The sequence below is a fragment of the Bombina bombina genome, chromosome 3, assembly GCF_027579735.1.
Source record: "Bombina bombina isolate aBomBom1 chromosome 3, aBomBom1.pri, whole genome shotgun sequence".
Classification (NCBI taxonomy): domain Eukaryota; kingdom Metazoa; phylum Chordata; class Amphibia; order Anura; family Bombinatoridae; genus Bombina; species Bombina bombina.
Genome location: NC_069501.1, coordinates 1,039,518,074 through 1,039,537,842, shown reverse-complemented (window position 1 = coordinate 1,039,537,842; position 19,769 = coordinate 1,039,518,074). Strand labels below are relative to the sequence as shown.

The window sequence follows — 19,769 nt, the reverse complement described above, 5'->3', positions numbered from 1 at the left end:
AAACAAAGAACAATCAAGGTAGCTAAATGAAGAATTATCGCAGCATCAGAGATAGATTCCAAAACATCCGTTATGGTTTTATCAAGTAGTCGAAAACCGGAAGTGACGTTACATTCCCACTTCCGGTACATTCTGAACCTGAATCAAGCCGGTCATGAAAGGTCATATATATATATATATAGTTTTATATATAACAATATACAATCATCAAGCTACCAACTCTTACCGCATCTCTCTGTATAAATTAAGCCTACTCCTTGTAGAAACACTTCCGTTTTTTGCCGAAACCGGAAGTGATGTCAGCAAAACAATATATAAAACATCGTTTAAGAAGAATTAGATATACTTTTAGTAAAATTACACACAATTTTAATCAGATATACTATTTAGGATATCATCTTTTAAATATGTCTCAATTTTTTTAAATTTTTTAACATTTTATTTATGCAATTTTGACATCCTTTCCCATGATGCATTCTAAACAGGAAGTAGGCGGTCAAAAAGAGATAATTTTGGTGCCGAAACACACCCAACCCCTTACCCTTTATAAGGCCACTTATGCCAAAAAAATGTATTGTCTTGAAAAAGGCCTTGCAGAGGCCGAAACGCGTCGACAGTGGGTAAGCACATTTCCAATAATTATACTTTCATTTGTACGTTCTACACTATGTTGTTTTAATTTTTTATAGGACACTCACTATTTATTTCAACTTTAAAAGACACTGAACACTACTAGGATCACACTTGGAGGATTCTTTACCATCACTTTTTATAATCAACACTGTTCTTAATTTTTTCTTCATTTTTTCTCAATTTTTCTTCATTTTTATATTTTTTCATATTTTTTCATTTTTAATTTTTCACATCCACCTTTATTATATATTTTTTTGGATTTGTTACATATATATTTTTTGGATTTGCTTCACATTTTTTCACTTCAACACACCAGTTTATTGGTGCACCAGTATTCATAATTTGGCACCCTTCTCTGGATTCAGGAATTGCAATTATTGATTTTTGGATATTTGCATTTTGGACACTAATCCTGCTGGACATTCCGTTTATTGGACATCATTTGGAGAGACTATTTTTATAACATTTATTATGGATCCTTAAATATATTTTTACTGTAATTTTAAACTGTATTTTTAACTACATACATTTGTTTTTTGGGAATTCCCATTGTTTGTTTTTATGTACATTCATTGTATAATTGCATTTTATTATTTGTTGTATTAAATCTAATATTTAATAGATATTATTAGAACCATTGTGTATACATTTTTAGTGGTCTTAGGATCTCCTTATATTTGATCAGGGTTTATGGTTTGTCTATACCCCAGCCTTTTTTAGGCGCTTTATACATCCACCCAATTTTCATACTCTCTTTTGGGCCGACTAGGAGGCCTTTGTATAAAGCTAGGGGGCACTCCCGTGGAGCTTAGTCTAACCCTTGACATTTCCAATTTACCTATCCCTAGTATAGACCTGAGCAGCCAGGGACTCTTTTCATTTCATTTTTAGCCCACCTCCCTGCTAATCGTGTGGTTAATTAATTCTCTATCTGTGGAGATGGAGTCCCTCAAAACCCTCAGACAGTAGATTAATTTGTACGCCGCCTGTAATGAAGGAGACATGGAAGTAGATGATTGTATAGATGCACAAACTTTATTTAAAGAATTAGAAAAACTACTAATTACAAAGGTGAAATATAAAGCAGATATCTCTTTTTTGAAGAAATGTATAGAACTAGATATTGTACGCAAAGGTTTGGTGGTGACCAAAGAATGTGCATTCCCAATATCACACTCCATATTATCTAATAGATGGAAAGATGCTCTTAAACAAGTATCTAAAGTACTAATGGGCATTATTGTAGACTATAGAGAGGGACTCATCAAACAGACTGATAACGATATTAAAGAGGATGAGGAAATTTTAATGAACTTAGAAAGTTCAGGGATTGACATCACAGAGAGAAAAACTAATTTAGTTAAGAAAGTAACAAAAGTGAGAGAAGTCATTATGAAAAAAACTAAAAAACTAAAAAGGGAGATAGAAAAGAAAAATTATGACTGTTCCAATACTTCTGAAGAAGCTGAGACTATACCAGACACAAACATAAGATCTAAATCTAAGACATATAGGGAAGATACTAAAGAAGAACTAAGAGACTGGCCAAATAGAACATATAGGAGAAGAAATTATTTGACACAAAACTCCTATAGATATACCAATAGGAGACGATATATGAATACACCTATGCAAGATAAAGAATACCTCCAAGATTACCCGAGTAGTGACTCAAGATGGAGAAATAATTATAATCATAATTATAACTATTATAATCCAATATGGGAAAGAAGAAATGATTTTGAATGTCATAATCAGAAAGATTGGAGAGTACCCAATCACAACCATAGACAAAATCAATATAGACAACATTTTTATAAGAATAACCATTATAGGACACCAGATAATGTAACAAGACAAAGAACCATGAGAAACACCAATAGAGGCAATAATTGGAGATACAGAGAGAGATACTATGATGATAAAGATTACTATCCTCGTGACAACTATTGAAGGAACCAGACAAGATGACAAGAAGAAGAAAAACAATATACACAGAGAAATGGCTACAATGGAAGTGATCAATACTCACATCAAAATGAAAGGCGGTCAGATGGTCTAGAGAGAACACCTCCAAGACGAGACATCCCAAGAACACAGGGAGAGAATCACAACACCATTAGGTGGAAAAGCCCTACACACCAAGAAAAAACAAGAGAACTAGGGATTGATGATATACCTCTATATCAGACACCCTCTTCTTCGACTTTTTTAGAGACCAACATACCCGTGGCAAAGAACAAAGGGAAGGTACAAACCGGAAGGAAGGAAGCGGATTTGAGAAAAACACCTCCCACAAATCCAAAAAGAAAATGCACAGAGGGAAGAGAGGAGGAATCGGAATAAGAAAAGAAAAAGCAAAAACCATATGTCCAACACAAGAGGACTCTACAATCGATAACATCATAAAGGACGGAATATTTAATCTTAGCTCATATAATTTAACAAAGGAAGAGAAAGAAGTATTAAGCTATGGTTTGACTTTTGCACCAGCTAGGAGTCTGGATAAGTTCCAATCCTATGTTAACACGAAAGAGTTTATAAGGAAACTTACGTTGAAAAGGTTCTTTTCAAAATCCCAACTTGAAACACAGATACATAGAAGTTATACAACAGACATCGGGCAAGATGAATTCAAACATACAGACCTTAAACCAAGATCTACATTTTATCCTATCTCTATGAAGGGGACTGCCATTGAAACCTCCGAGACAATAGTAACTAATGAAATAAGGAATATAAATACTAAAAACCTCAAGAAAGTGAAACAAAATCTGTCCAAAAAACAAAGGGACACTATCAAAAGACTAGAATCAAACAACTTAATAACCATCAAATTCACCAATAAAGGCGGAGGTATTGTGATCCTCAACAGAGTTGATTACAACAAAGAAAATGAGCGCCTATTGAATGATTCAACAACCTATCTAAAGCTACGTAAAAACCCTAGAGGGGAATTTCAAAAAGAATTAAAAGATCTGTTAGGAAAGGCAAAAACACTAGGAATTCTGAATGAAAAAGAATACATATACCTAGATGTTAAACATCCTATTACACCTATTATGTATCACCTGCCTAAAATACATAAATCATTGCAAAATCCTCTGGGCAGACCCATCATCTCCGGGGTCGGGTCGCTAACTAGCAACCTCTCGGAGTATGTGGACAAGCTACTACAGAAATATGTGAGGCAACTCCCTTTGTTTTTAAAAGACTCGACACAGGTACTAAATGTATTAAATTCGATCCCATGGGAAGAGGGATTTATAATGGTAACGTGTGACGTTACTGCGCTCTACACAAGTATTCCCCATAAGCAGGGGTGTGAAGCAGTCAGTTATTTCCTAGAGAATGATCCAGAGATACCTAAAGAGCAATCCGACTTCATTGTGGACAGTATACAACATATTCTGACCCACAATTATTTCTGCAATGAGGGGAAATATTATAAACAGATCTGAGGTACAGCTATGGGGACCAGGTTCGCCCCTAGCTATGCAAACCTCTATATGGGCAGATGGGAGAAGATATTTTGGGACTCCTGCCCTGCTGGCGCGGACCTGGTCCTGTACCGCAGATATATAGATGACATTTTGATCATCTGGAAGGGTACATTGGAAGACCTAGAATTCACCATGGAAGTTATGAATAAGAACGTTTTAAATCTGAAATTTACACACCTTTGGAGCAAGACAGAGATTGTATTTCTAGATCTCAAGATAGAAGTAAGGGACGCTAAATGGGAAACATCGACTCACTTCAAGGATGTCGACAGTAACAATTACGTCCATAATTTCAGTTGTCATCATGAAAAATGGAGAAAAAACATTCCTAAAGGACAGCTTCTAAGAATTCGGAAAAACTGCTCAAATTATGACAAATGGGAAGAACAAGCATTACTACTTAAAAACAAATTTATGGAAAGAGGCTATCAGGAAGATCTATTAGGCCTCAAAATAGAAGAAGTAAGAGGCATGGAAAGACAAGACCTGATAAAATATAAAGAAAAAAAGAAAACAGTTAAAGTTGATTTAATAAATATTCACATGATCACTGAGTACAGCAGCAACAAACACATAATTGAAAAGATATTCAGGAAACATTGGGTTCTGCTTAAAGAGGACGATCTGATTGGAGACAAACTTCCCTCAAATCCAACTTTTGTTTATAGAAAAACAAACAATTTAAAAAACCGATTGTCGCCAAGCCTACAAAGACCAAAAAAAGTGGAGACAAATAATATATATGGAAAGAAAATTAAAGGATTCTTTCCTTGCCCCAAATGTAAAGCTTGTAAGTGTGGAAACAAAACAAATATGTTCCAATCACATCACAAAAAGAAATTTACCAAATCCAGGAGCTTATCAAATGCCAAGATAAGAATGTAATCTATCTAATAGAGTGCCAATGTGGCCTACAGTATATCAGCCAAACATCAAGACCCTTAAAGGATAGGATAAGGGAACTGTCAATAGAGAAACTGAATATGGATACTATACAAACACTTTTCAACCATACACAAAGGGAACATCAAAGATCTAAAATATACAGGCATCCAAAAAGTCAATAAAAACTGGAGAGGTGGTAACCACGAGAAAAATCTTTTAACAACAGAATCCAAATGGATATTCCTGTTAGATTTTTTACACCCAAAAGGACTCAATAACAAAGATGATCTTATCCATCTACTATAACTTTGTCTTTTTATATTTAAACCCAATTTATATGTTTAATCCTACTAATTTTTTGGGGCTATTTAATTTTGAGACATCCCGTGCTGCTGTGCTTTCACTGTCACTATGCTGTGTTCACAGCATCTTTTCGCTGGTTCCTTATATTTACTAGCCTACATATCTTTAATTTGGACGACACATTGAAACTACCCATTTAGTTTTGTTCTTCCCTCACCCCAGTGAAAATTTACCCTCTATTTCCTTCCTACCTTTGGTCACCACCAATTACCGATTAGAATTATCTGTCTCAGACTAGAAATGAAGACCTAATGGAAGACAGCCTCCACATAGGTCTCTCAGTATCTGACCACAAGATACTGTTACTTTTGGTTACATATCCTAAACGATTTTGCTCGACTGTTGATGCTACTATTAATTTACCATCTACCCTCTCTTTGGTCACTACCAATGACCCATTAGAACACAATTATCTAAAATTATCTATCTCACACTAAGTACTAACAACCCTCATCTATTTCTCATTATATTTAACATGATACTACCACTCTCATATATTACGAATTCCCTCTACCTTAGATGTAATCATTTATCCTATGTTTATTCTTTAGTATTTTTAATCCATTTTTATTTTTGACTCATCACAAGTTAATTTCTACCCCAAAGTCATTCATAAATTGTCCAATTGGCCACATCTATTTCATTGAAACTATTACTGATGAGATTGTGGCAATAATGTGTTATTTACCCCTAGTGGTTGTTACTACCATTCTATATTTATACAATTTCTCTTTGATATATAATTCCTCGTTGATATAGACACTCCTTATTTCATGGAATATGATCCCTAGACACATGCACAATATATCTGTAGACATTATTCCGGTCTTACTATTATATGTTAGAACCGATAGGCATATTTGAAATGGCTGTGTAACAATGGGCTTGTTCTTTATAAATATCATGATCTCTTATAATTATTATTTATACCATTGTAAGATATGTGTGTTTATGTATAAAATTTCACGATCCTCTGTGTTAGGCATAACCGGAAATGATCGTTTACCCACTTCCGGTCTGACGAAAATGATGATCACTAAATTTGTTTTACCACGTCTGAATATCTAGAAGTAAGACACCTTAGACAATGAATTCAAGGAGTTTTTATAAAGCAAAGCTTTAATTTTAATTTTAAGTTTAAATTGATGCACCTTTATTGTTACGATGCTGGCCACAAAAGGAAATAACGATCCATTTGAACTTCCGGTTCACCGATACTGACCCCTACCTTTCAGTTTCTCCATATTAAAGCACAAAATCAATGTAGTACGTACACAAACAAAGAACAATCAAGGTAGCTAAATTGAAAATTATTGCCGCCTTAGAGATAGATTCCAAAACATCCGTTATGGTTTAATCAAGTAGTCGAAACCGGAAGTGACGTTACGTTCCCACTTCCGATACATTCCGAACCTGAATCAAGCCGGTCATGAAAGGTCATATATATATAGTTTTATATATAACAATATACAATCATCAAGCTACCAACTCTAACCGCATCTCTCTGTATAAATTAAGCCTACTCCTTGTAGAAACACTTCCATTTTTTGCCGAAACTGGAAGTGATATCAGCAAAACAAAACAATATATAAAACATCATTTAAGAAGAATTAGATATACTTTTAGTAAAATTACACACTATTTAGGATATCATCTTTTAAATATGTCTCAATTTTTTTAAATTTTTTAACATTTTATTTATGGAATTTTGACATCCTTTCCCATGATGCATTCTAAACAGGAAGTAGGTGGTCAAAAAGAGATAATTTTGGCGCCCAAACACACCCAACAAAAAAGTAAAGTACAGGAGTCGCAGCGTTGAAGTCAATCATTAGCTTTTATTAATCCATAAAAACAGGTTAACAGGAAAACAGGAAAAACTGCCCTTCAGGTTTCAACAAGCTTACGCGTTTCGGCTTTATGCCGTAATCATAGCTCACAGATATCCCCTGTTACTGATCGGCTTTAAAAGGGGTGTAAAAACATTTCATTGGCTGAACGGCAGTGACCAGTTTAACTACTTCTTCACTGTTTAACTTTTTCAAGTACATGTAGTAAGTAAATCTTAACACTAAACCCATAACCTGATTACTGCATATGAACCTTTGTGCTGTGTAGATAGATAATAATTGGTATTTATAACCACTAATGGAGAGTCAGTGAGTGAGTAATTTTAATTGTTGCATTAATAACTGAGTGATAGTTGATTGCAGCTTTAGCTGGCTTATACTAAATGCCAAATTATCTACAATTATCCCTCACTCACGGACTCTGCTAAGCTGTCCTAGATCACAATTTTTGCGACTAAATAAATTTCAATATTGAAACTTAAAATTTATTCCATAGCTAATTTATTACTATAATATATTGAATTAGATCCCTTGTGTCATAACCATCCTAGGATAGTTTATAGAGGCTGAAATGCCTCTTCCTTTTCAAATTGATCCATAATAATTATACCCATTAAGGGAGAAAACAATAATACCCAAAAAGTAAATGAGAACACATTCAGATTCTTTAAGTTTCAAACATCAATGAATCACTGATGAATATAATCTAAAGATACACCAGTGACTAGGAACACACTGCATTATGTCCAATGGTTTATTAAGTCATAGGCTGAATTCAATCCTGTGGGATATCTTGTTCCCAATTTGAATATCCAGAACACCTCTTTTTTTGCAAGTGCGGACTCTCTGCCCCCCCCCCCCCTTGGCCCTGCATCCACAGTTTCAATAATGGTCCATTTGAAGTGTGTACTTACTTTATTATGGATCAATTTGAAATGCTGGACGAGAGGGGTGGTCAGAGTGCCCGCCTTAATATCCAAGAGGTGCTCTCTGATGCGTACCCGTGTCTCTCTTGTTGTCATACCTAAATACTGTAGGTTGCATGCTACGCAGCCTGCTAGATATACTGAAAAACTGCTCCTACAGTTTATGCATTTTTTGTGGTTGTAAACTTCATTAGTTACACAGCTTCTGAACCCCTCTCCTATCAAAAGATGCTCACATGCCTTGCATGTGATGTTACTACATCTCAGTGATGTGCAGTCACTAGAGGCAGGTGAGGCAGTGCTTCACCTTTCATATGGGCAAAAATATATATTTTTTTATTGGCTTTAAAAAAAAAAATTGTAATTTTTTTCCCCAGCATTTTTTCTCACAGCTATATGTTGTGCAATGGAGAGGCACAAGCAGGTCTGCCCACCATTACACAACATGCTGCGCCATCTACTGGATGAAAGTGGTTAAGATCATTGCATGGCCCATTAACTGCTTATTTGAGGCAGTCCTATTTGGGCTGAACCAATCCAGCGAGAGGCATTAGTAAGTGGAACATAGGGTTGGGGCTGGATGTTAAATCATATAAAACAAAACAAAAACGGAAAAAAACAACTTTCATATATTTTGTTGCTGTCCTGTGAACCTGCTAGCTTTGCTAAAGTGAAAAAGAGAGAGTTCTGTTCTTCCCCTCTAAGTGCAGTGGAATGTGCCACTGTCACTTCCTGAATCCTTATACAGAGCAGGAAGAGAGAGGCACAGAGAGCAATGTTTCTCTTCAGCCACATCTTATTGAAGTAAGATTTTACTGATAGGGATTCTGTTAGTGAAAATGATAATTTAATGAATGTGGTTTAGTGTTTTTTACTCTTTTACAGCAGGGTCGTTTTTGTATTTTGTTTACTCAAACTTTACACCCACTAACTTAGCAGCTTGCCTCTGTACTTCACATTAAATTATAGACTAATTTCATGAACTCTCTGTAGCTCTGCTGTTTTATTACTTTAAAATGCAGTGGTCCCCCCCTTGTGTGTGTGTGTGTGTGTGTCTCTCTCTCTATCCCTCTCTCTCCTTATGTGTTGTTCTCCCCATGGTCTCTTTCTCTCTCTGTCTCTCTTCCTCCCCCTCTGACTCTCATCCCTTATGTAATGAAAGAATCTATAAGCATAATTTGCAGCATTAAAGTAAAAAGTATGTTTTAAACATATTTTAATGGGCATGGATTTCTAGATCTCATAATCAGAGCAAGCATTGTGTTATCTGGCAAGAGTTTGTTACAATCCTTTAAGACTAAAATCAGATGTTTACTAAGTTGACCAGTTTTCCAAGACACCATTTAAAGGGACATGAAACCCATATGCAAATTTAAATAACTTTCCAATTTACATCTAATATCTAATTTTCTTCATTCTTTTGATGTCCTTTGTTGAAAATCATATCTAAATATGCTCAGTAGCTGCTGATTGGTGGCTGCACATAGATACTTCATGTGATTGGCTCACCCATGTGCATTGCTATTTCTTCAACAAAGGATATCTAAAGAATGAAGGCATATCCTAGCCACTGCCTCACCAACCTCTGACGTCACTGCACGTCACTGCTACATCTATATACTCCCTTGAATCTGAGCCAGGAGCTAGGCTCCTCCCTCTGAGTACTTTTTAATTCAATGGGGGCCAGGAGGTTGCCCATAGTAACTCCCTTCCTAAATGAATACTTGCAACCATGTTCTACCACACCAGCCAGCGCATTATCCGCTGCCAACAATTTGAAGTGTTTGTTTATTATCTGGCAAATTTTGTTGTATTGGATGCTATAATCCATTACAAAGTACAAGTTTTCACTTTTAGTAGACTTCATTTTGGCTTTTTCTAGCATTTTATTTCTGCTGGAGGAAGTAACCTCCTCCCTTGCTTTCTGTATCTCATACGATTTATATCCTCTCACCTTCAGGCGTTCTGACAATTGATCAGCATGTTTTTCAAACTGCTCAGGATCGCTGCAATTGCGCTTAAGTCTAGTGAATTGGCCTATTGCGACTGATTTAAACACCTGTTTCGGATAACTGCTCCTGGCGTGGAGTAGTGTGTTACCTGCTATTGGCTTTCTGTAGACCTTGGTTTCAACCCCAACTTTGGGAATCCCCTTCAATGTGAGATCCAAAAAATTGATCTGGTTCTTAGTTCAAAAGTGAACTCCAACCCAAAGTCGTTGTTATTTAACCATTTCACAAAGGTCTCAGCTCTTTCCACTGTACCCCTCCACACCATAAAGCTGAAACGCGTAAGCTTGTTGAAACCTGAAGGGCAGTTTTTCCTGTTTTCCTGTTAACCTGTTTTTATGGATTAATAAAAGCTAATGATTGACTTCAACACTGCGACTCCAGTACTCTGGAGTCAGCAGCTAATTTTCATGACAAGTTCCAGTTTGGATACTAATGAGGTGGACGATTGAGGACCTTCGGTTGAAAATCAAGAATCGGGGACTCCTTACCCCTCCCGTAAGCCGGCGTCTACTGGTGACGTCAGACCTGTGAGCCGGGTGAGTCATTGTGGCGGCGACAGACGGAGTGGCTTGTTTGAGCGTGGAGGCTCCAAGCGAAATTACATGGACCGACGGCCACCTGGAGTGAATCCATACTCAAGGCTACTATAGCACAGGTACACACCGGGATCACGAGCCGTGAAGAGGAGGGGGGTAAGTGTGCACATACTTCCATCTACGTGTAAACTCTATTTAGAGGTATCCACACTGGCCAACCACAGAGGGGTGTTTCTTTTCCCTAGTTGGGGAACGGACTCTCAAACAAACCCAACCCCTTACCCTTTATAAGGCCACTTATGCCAAACAAATGTATTGTCTTGAAAAAGGCCTTGCAGAGGCCGAAACGCGTCGACAGTGGGTAAGCACATTTCCAATAATTATACTTTCATTTGTACGTTCTACACTATGTTGTTTTAATTTTTTATAGGACACTCAACATTTATTTAAACTTTAAAAGACACTGAACACTACTAGGATCACACTTGGAGGATTCTTTACCATCACTTTTTATAATCAACACTGTTCTTAATTTTTTCTTCATTTTTTCTCAATCTTTCTTCATTTTTCTTAATTTTTATATTTTTTCATTTTTAATTTTTCACATCCACCTTTATTATATACTTTTTTGGATTTGTTACATATATATTTTTTGGATTTGCTTCACATTTTTTCACTTCAACACACCAGTTTATTGTTGCACCAGTATTCATAATTTGGCACCCTTCTCTGGATTCAGGAATTGCAATTATTGATTTTTGGATATTTGCATTTTGGACACTAATCCTGCTGGACATTCCGTTTATTGGACATCATTTGGAGAGACTATTTTTATAACATTTATTATGGATCCTTAAATATAATTTTACTGTAATTTTAAACTGTATTTTTAACTACATACATTTGTTTTTGGGAATTCCCATTGTTTGTATTTATGTACAATCATTGTATAATTGCATTTTATTATTTGTTGTATTAAATCTAATATTTAATAGACATTATTAGAACCATTGTGTATACATTTTTAGTGGTCTTAGGATCTCCTCATATTTGATCAGAGTTTATGGTTCGTCTATACCCCAGCCTTTTTTAGGCGCTTTATACATCCACTCAATTATCATACTCTCTTTTGGGCTGACTAGGAGGCCTTTGTATAAAGCTAGGGGGCACTCCCGTGGTGCTTAGTCTAACCCTTGACATTCCTCCATAGTCACTCAGGTTTTTGTTGACTTCGGTGCTGCGGGCTATTTCATTGACAGTGCTTTTGTATCATTCCTGTTTATCCTTGGTCCGTTCCGCTTGCTATTGAGGCCATTGATGGCAGGCCCCTTCAGCCCGCACTTATTACTCGTTACTCATGAAACCGCTCCGTTAGCCATGGCTGTTGGGGCTCTCCATTTTAAAACCCTCCAGTTCAAGGTGATAAATTCTCTGCATTTTCCAGTTTTTCTGGGTTATCCCTGGCTCCAAAAGCACAATCCCAGTCTCGACTGGCGCAGGTCCAAAAAATTTTCGTGGTCTCCGCAATGTCTTCGGAAACCAGTTTAAGTCTTGTGCACTTCTTTGGTATCTCAATTGCCAGAGAAGTACCGAGAGTTCCTATACATTTTTGACAAGGTGCGTGCCGGTACGTTGCCTCCTCACCGGTCTTACGATTGTGCCATAGAACTGCAACCCGGAGCCATTCCTCCTCGGGGCTGGGTTTACCCTCTGTCTGTTGCGGAGAATTGCTCTATGGAGGAGTATGTTGCCGATGCTCTGTCGCGGGGATCATCCGCAAATCCTGCTCTTGCAGGGGCTGGCTTCTTCTTTGTGAAGAAAAAGGGTGGCAAGTTAAGACCATGCATTGATTATAGGGTCTTAATCATCTTACCATTAAGAATGCTTACCCTATTCCTCTCATTACGGAACTCTTTGATAGCCTCAAGGGAGCTACAGTCTTTTCTAAACTTGATTTGAGAGGAGCGTACAATATCGTTAGGGGGGCCACAAATGGAAAACAGCATTTAACACCAGGAGCGGGCATTATGATTATCTTGTAATGCCCTTTGGCCTATGTAATGCTCCTGCTATTTTCCAGGAATTTATTAATGATGTCCTACGAGATATGTTGCAACAGGTTGTTGTGGTGTATTTAGACGACATCCTCATACACTCACCCACACTTGAGGCTCATCGTTCTGATGTTACACGGGTTCTTCAGAGACTACATAAAAACGGCCTGTTTTTTGTAAACTCAAGAAATGTGAGTTCCATCAGACTCAAGTAACCTTCCTAGGTTATGTTATCTCCGTTGCAGGGTTCTCCATGGATCCTGACAAGTTGTCTGCAGTTCTGCAGTGGCCTCGCCCAGTTGGTCTTCGGTCTATTCAACTTTTTTGGGGTTCACCAATTACTATAGAAAGTTTATTAAAAACTTTTCTTCCTTGGTCAAACCTATCACAGACATGACCCGTAAAGAGAATGATCCACTCCATTGGTCACCTACTGCCATTAAGGCCTTTGATAGTCTTAAGACTGCCTTTGCTGCCACTCCAGTTCTGGCTCATCCTAACCCTGTCCTGCCTTTCGATCTTGAGGTTGATGCGTCTGAGACTGGAGTAGGTGCCCTCTTGTCTCAATGTCCTACGACTGACATTTCCTTGCATCCGTGCGGTTTCTTCTGTAAGAAATTGTCTCCAACAGAGTGCAATTATGAAATTGGCTACAGGGAATTACTGGCCATAAATTTGGCACTCAAGGAATGGAGGCATCTTCTCGAGGGTACTAGCGTACCAGTGCTCATTCTTACTGACCACAAGAATTTAACTTATCAATCTGAAGCAAAATGTTTGTCACCCCGACAGGCCAGATGGGCGCTATTTTTGTCTTGGTTTAATTATGTGGTCTCTTACCTGCCTGGTAGTATGAATGTTAGGTATGATGCCCTCTCTCGACAATTTTTGCCTCTGTCCAAGGAGGAGTCTGTACCTACTCCAGTTATACCTACTGACCATATTTTGGCTACTATACGTACTAATTTGACTTCTCCCTTGGGGGAGGAGATCCTGGCTGCACAAACCAATGCACCTCCTGAGAAACCTAGTGGTAAGTGTTTTGTTCCTGAGAATCTTCTAACTAAACTTTTGCACACTTACCACTATCCTAAAGCTGCAGGTCACCCAGGCAAGAACCAAATGATTTGGTCTGTCCCTCGACAATTCTGGTGGCCAGGTCTTTGTTCTGATGTTGCTGCGTATGTTGCCTCCTGCTCAGTTTGTGCACAGAATAAGACTCCTCAACATCTTCCTGTGGGTCTTCTTCAACCTATTGCTAATGATGAGCGTCCTTGGACACATCTTTCCATGGACTTCATTGTCGAGCTCCATGTTTCCAATGGCAATACTGTTATCCTTATGGTGGTTGACTGTTTTTCTAAAATGTCACATAGCATTCCCTTGAAGAAGTTGCCTACCGCTCAGGAGCTTGCTTCAATTTTTGCCCGGGAGGTCTTCCGTTTACATGGGTTACCCAAGGAGATAGTGTCGGACCGGGGTAGCCAGTTTGTTTCCAGATTTTGGTGTTCCTTTTGTGCTCAAATGGGGATCCCGCTTTCCTTCTCCTCGGCACCTTCAATCCAATGGGGCTGCGGAATGGTCTAATAAAGCTCTGGAACAGTTCCTCCGTTGCTATGTCTCAGATAACCACAATAATTGGTCTGAACTGTCACCTTGGGCAGAGTTTGCTCGTAATAGTGCTATTAATGCTTTATGGCGAATTATGGGTTTCAACCATCCTTGTTGCCCAATTCATTCATGTCTCAGGGTATTCCGGCTTTGGAGGAGCATCTCCGGCAACTCCGTTCCACGTGGCTGCAGATTCAGGATTGCCTTCATTGTTCTATGCAGCGCCAAAAGTTCTAGGCTGATCGTAGGCGTCTGCCCGCGCCTTCGTACCAGGTTGGTGAGAGGGTTTGACTGTCCTCCCACAACTTGAACCTTTGTGTGCCTTCCAATAAACTGGCTCCCCGTTATGTTGGTCCTTTTCGAATACTCCAACGGGTCAATCCTGTGGCCTACGCTCTTGACCTTCCTCCAGCAATGCGCATCTCCAATGTTTTCATGTCTCCCTCTTGAAACCATTGGTTTGTAATCGGTTTACCACTGTGTTACCTCGTCTCCATCCTATCTTTGTTGACAACCATGAAGAATATGAGGTCAGCAGCATTATTGACTCTCATATGTCCAGGGGCCACGTACAGTATTTGGTTCACTGGAGGGGCTATGGTCCAGAGGAGCGTTCATGGGTTCCCTCCTCTGATGTTCATTCTTCGGCCCTCCTCTGTCTCTTCCATGCCAGTTTCCCCAATAAGCCTTTTGTCCTCCCACGGGAGAGGGGTCGTTGAGGGGAGGGTACTGTCAGGGTTTTTTCCCTGCTTTGTTTGCCATGTGCTGCTGGCAACCATTTTAATTACCTCTCTTGCTGACTCTGGAGCATAGTGTGTGATGCTGCTCCTTTCCTGCACACCCTTTTATGGCCAGATTGGTGTACATCATCCATGTGAGACAGGTTGCAGTCTTAGAATTGTGATGTTATCACTTATTATTAAAAGGGCCTCTGTTCAGTATGCTTTGCCCTTGCGTTGTCTCAGACCTGTTTGTGAGTTCCAGTTCCTATGTATTACCTGGCTGTCGGACTTCCCTTCTGGTTCCTGATCCCTGGCTTGTTCCTGACTCTGCTCTTCTCCTTGATCCTGATTCCAGCTTATCTGACTACTCGATTTGGCTCCTGACTCGGCTCGTCTGATTATTCGCTTTGGCTCCTAACTCGGCTCGTCTGACTACCAGCTCTGGTTTTGACTCCTGGCTTGTTATTTGACTTGTGGACATATAATTATTTTTTGCTATTAATAAAGGTGTGATTATTTTTGAACTTCTCATCCCAGTCTGATTCCTGGCACCCTGACACAATCAAACACATTGAATGGTAAGTTTTTATCACATTTTAAGATATCCTAAATATTTAAAGACAATCATGAATCAAATAATGTGTAAATCAAGATCAAAACAAAAGAACACAGTTACCAAGCATGAGTGAGCGAGACTGATAGATAACTGAAGTGACAATAAAGGCAAGTGTGGGCAAAAAGGCTCAATTCCTCATACACCTTGATTAATTTAAAGGAATGATATGGGGATAACCAGGGTTAAGTACCGACATAAGCAGCTGCTCGTTTGCTCACTCTAATAGGTATCAGCGTAGGAGCTCTAACAGCACTGTCCCATATGCACCACCACACAATAATGCCACAGCATAGACTTCAAATTAATTCACCCACCCATCGGTAACAGCGTCAAACGTCCTCACATAATCAGCATTTCCATGCTAGGTCCGCTCGGATGCTGAGACACAAAACAGCATTGAAGCAAACAGCTTTCCAAGAACGCTGTCCGGCTCCTCCTATGTTCTACCTCTGCATGCCTCCGATGGAGGACCAATCCCCACTGCTTCACATCCTGACATCAGTAGCTGGAGGGCAATAGTGAAGAAGAATAATAGGCTGTGTGCGTCCTGCAGGCAAACTTAGGCTCAGTTTGTAGAGAACGGACCCCTGAAGTCCAGAAAAGTATTTGTGAAAAAAGAAAGTTAAAAAACGGAGCAGGAAAATGGATATACAATCCTAAGCCAATCCTTGCACAAAACCGGTCAGACTAGCCTTTTGGTTTAGGATTGTATATCCATTTTCCTACTAAATTTTTAAGATGATGGAATAAAGTATTATATTTTTTATATTTGATGCCCATTTTGAACTTTTTTTTTCACTAATCCCAATTATTTCTCAATATCTTTGGCAGTTCTTTTTTGTCAGGTGTGAATTCTGTAGAAAACACCAACCTCTTGTGTGTTTGTACATTTATCTTCTTCTCAAGTGCTTGTTCCTGAGTCATTATCAAGGATTCATCAAATGATTTTTGCAAGTGCTGTCTGCCATAACCTCTTTGTTGGAATTTTGAAAACATGTCCCTCCATTGACATTCCTTAGCAGAGAAGTCTGTGTTGTTCCTCACAACCCTTCTAAACTAGGAGTGTGACAAAACTTTTTTTCAAACCCGGAGGGTGACAACTGGTTACATCCAGTAAGGAGTTGCAGTCCGTCTCCTTATGAAACAATGTGGTATTCAGGTGGTTCTCCATTTTCTGTATCCTGAGGTCTAGGAAGTCAATCTGGGTCAAGTCATATGTCATCTTGAACTTCAGATTTTCATTTTGTTGGTTCAATTCTGAATAATATGGCCCCAATTTATCAAAGTCTGGCAGACCTGATCCGACAGTGCGGATCAGGTTGGCCAGACCTCACTAAATACGGCGAGCAATATGCTCGCCGTATTCAGCATTGCACCAGCAGCTCACAAGAGCTGCTGGTGCAATGCCGCCCCCTGCAGACTCGCAGCCAATTGGCTGCCAGCAGGGGGGTGTCTATCAACCCGATTGTACTCGATTGGGTTGATTTCCGGCGATGTCTGTCCGCCTGCTCTGAGCAGGCGGACAGGTTATGGAGCAGCGGTCTTTGTGACCACTGCTTTATAACTGCTGTTTCTGGCGAGCCTGCAGGCTCACCAGAAACACGGGTCATCAAGCTCCATTCGGAGCTTGATAGATAGGCCCCCAAGTCTCCAGATCTTCTGTGGTACCCCTCCAGATCAAAAATAGATTGTCTATATATCTCCTAAACAATCTGATTCTGGGGTCCTTAAATAGCAAAGTATCCTCTTCCTCAAAGCATGCCATAAATAGATTGGCATATGATAGGGTCACATTTGACAAAATCGCAGTGCCGGAGGTTTGCAAATAATAACCATTCTAAAATTTGAAATAGTTATATTTCAAGCAATATTCCATCAGTTCTAAAATGACCTTACAAGGTAGACCAACATAAAAATATTTAATTAGTCTCCTCCTGATAGCAGATATTCCATCCCCATGGGGGATCACTGTAAAGAGGCTGGTGACATCCAGGGTAACTAGTAAGTCACCCTCCTCCATATCCTGCAAATCCTTGGTGATTTTAATCACCTCCATGGAATAGAGTAGGAATGATGCCACATTTCGTACCAATGGTTGTAAAAGCACATCTAAGTATGTGGCTATAGGTTGTAAGATTGAACCCCTAGATGACACTATAGGCCTCCCCGGAGGACAGGTGGGATTTTTATGCACCTTGGGGAGTGTATAAAGCACTGGAATGATGGGAAATTCTACCATTTTATAATCCCCTAGAGCTTTTTTTTTTTTTTTTTAAATATTTTTATTGAGGCAAATAATAAAACAGTACAGAGCATAGTAACCACAAACATAGGCCCTTAACCCGTAAGGGCAATTGTCAAAAGTATATACCGCTGCCAAAACAGTAAGCATGACATGCCATATTTTGAATCATTAATGAAAACTTACATTTCAAAAACAATAGGTGTTATAGAACAAATAGTCAAACATAATGAATAGAATTGCAATGCTTCCTGTGTGGTTAAAAAAAAACAAAAAAAAATTGACCTCAAGATTTTTAGATTAACAGCATATAGGGCCCTTTTTGGGTCCTCCAGACTATAAACATGTACATATATTATAGAAAAATTTATTAACCGTAACTATAATGAAGGACTCATGTAGTTTTTAGGGGGTCATCGATGGGATCTGTGTCCCTTAGCTTAATAAATAAGCTCCAAAAAGGGGGGGGGGGCGGAGCCTAGTAATATAAAAACAAACTAAAAACCAAAAGTATAAGATAGTAGAGTTGGACCTGGACTAGTAGTAGGAGTGTATGCAGGGCTGGGCAAATTTCATCTGAAGTCTATACTACATCTATATTAACATTTTATTCTCCCCCAAGCAGGAGGGTCCGACCCTAGACAAATTATCTAGCTCAGTACTAGTCAGAAGGCAAGCATGGAAACGTTTAGAAAATAAGCTCCCTGGGGGGGGGGGGGGGCAGGCGGGGTCTATTGATATAAAAGAATAATCTAGAAACAAAACAAAAGATAAATTAGACTTGGACATGAACCAGTTCTAGCGGAATAAATGCTAACAAGTGACCAATTATAATCATTATTATTATTATCAATAGCAACAGCATTTCCTACTAGTTTTTGACTATTTCTATCATTTCACAATACTATAAAGCTGTACAACTTTCTCCGAACTTAACATATAGGGCCTATCCGCAGCAAGAGACTTATAAGGGATCTGCTGCCCCGGCCGCTGGCAGCATCATAATTGACCACACAAAATCATTCTTGCTATAGTATTGTTATGTAGACAAGTTAAGTCTGGGGTTTTTATCTGATAGTATAAAGAAATAATAACATATGCAGATGTTCTATATCTGAAATATATCATATAATATATCATGAAACCTTATATTGTATCCGAGTCTACAATAGAGTAAACATAAGCCAACACACATCCACCAGGGAGCAAACTATATATATATATAGGGAAGCACTGCTGCGTCTGATCGCATGTATTATATTGGAGCTATCAAAACAATTGTAATTTCGCCTGGGAGGGAAACATCATATAACCACTACCTAAGACAGATAAGGTAATGTATCATATAAAACAATCTTATGTGAACAGAGAGAAACCTGCTGGAATGCGCTATATTAAAACAACTAACATTCTATCTATACAATGGGGAGCTATTTATAACTTAGCTCCATTATAGTAATCACCCTTAATGCTGAAGTAACGTATAAACAAATTTAGAGGCAAAATATGGTAACCTAATTTGGCATATCTAACTATACATGTCAGCATAAGACCTGGATGTAGTCATGTCCACAGTCCTGTGAAGAAAAAATTATACTTGTATGAAAACATTTCTGACCAGCATGAGATCAGACTATGTGGTGTTATGAAGGACATAGCTGCGCTCTAATGTCCAAGAGCAGGATATTTATCCTACCCCAGCTTTTTGTACAGTTCCTGGGGTCAAATCAGCCATCCCAACAGTACTACAGTCATGTCTATGAGGAGGGCTAGTGTCCGTGCCTGTAAGTCCCTTTGAGCTTTTACCATCCATTAT

At 38.7% G+C, this 19,769-nt stretch overlaps 1 long non-coding RNA gene across 1 annotated transcript in view; it reads right to left on the bottom strand.

Moving 5' to 3' along the window:
* Positions 1–19,769, bottom strand: part of LOC128652052 (uncharacterized) — a 51,301-nt gene that overhangs the window by 13,362 nt on the left and 18,170 nt on the right. The gene's annotated exons all lie outside the window — the stretch shown is intronic.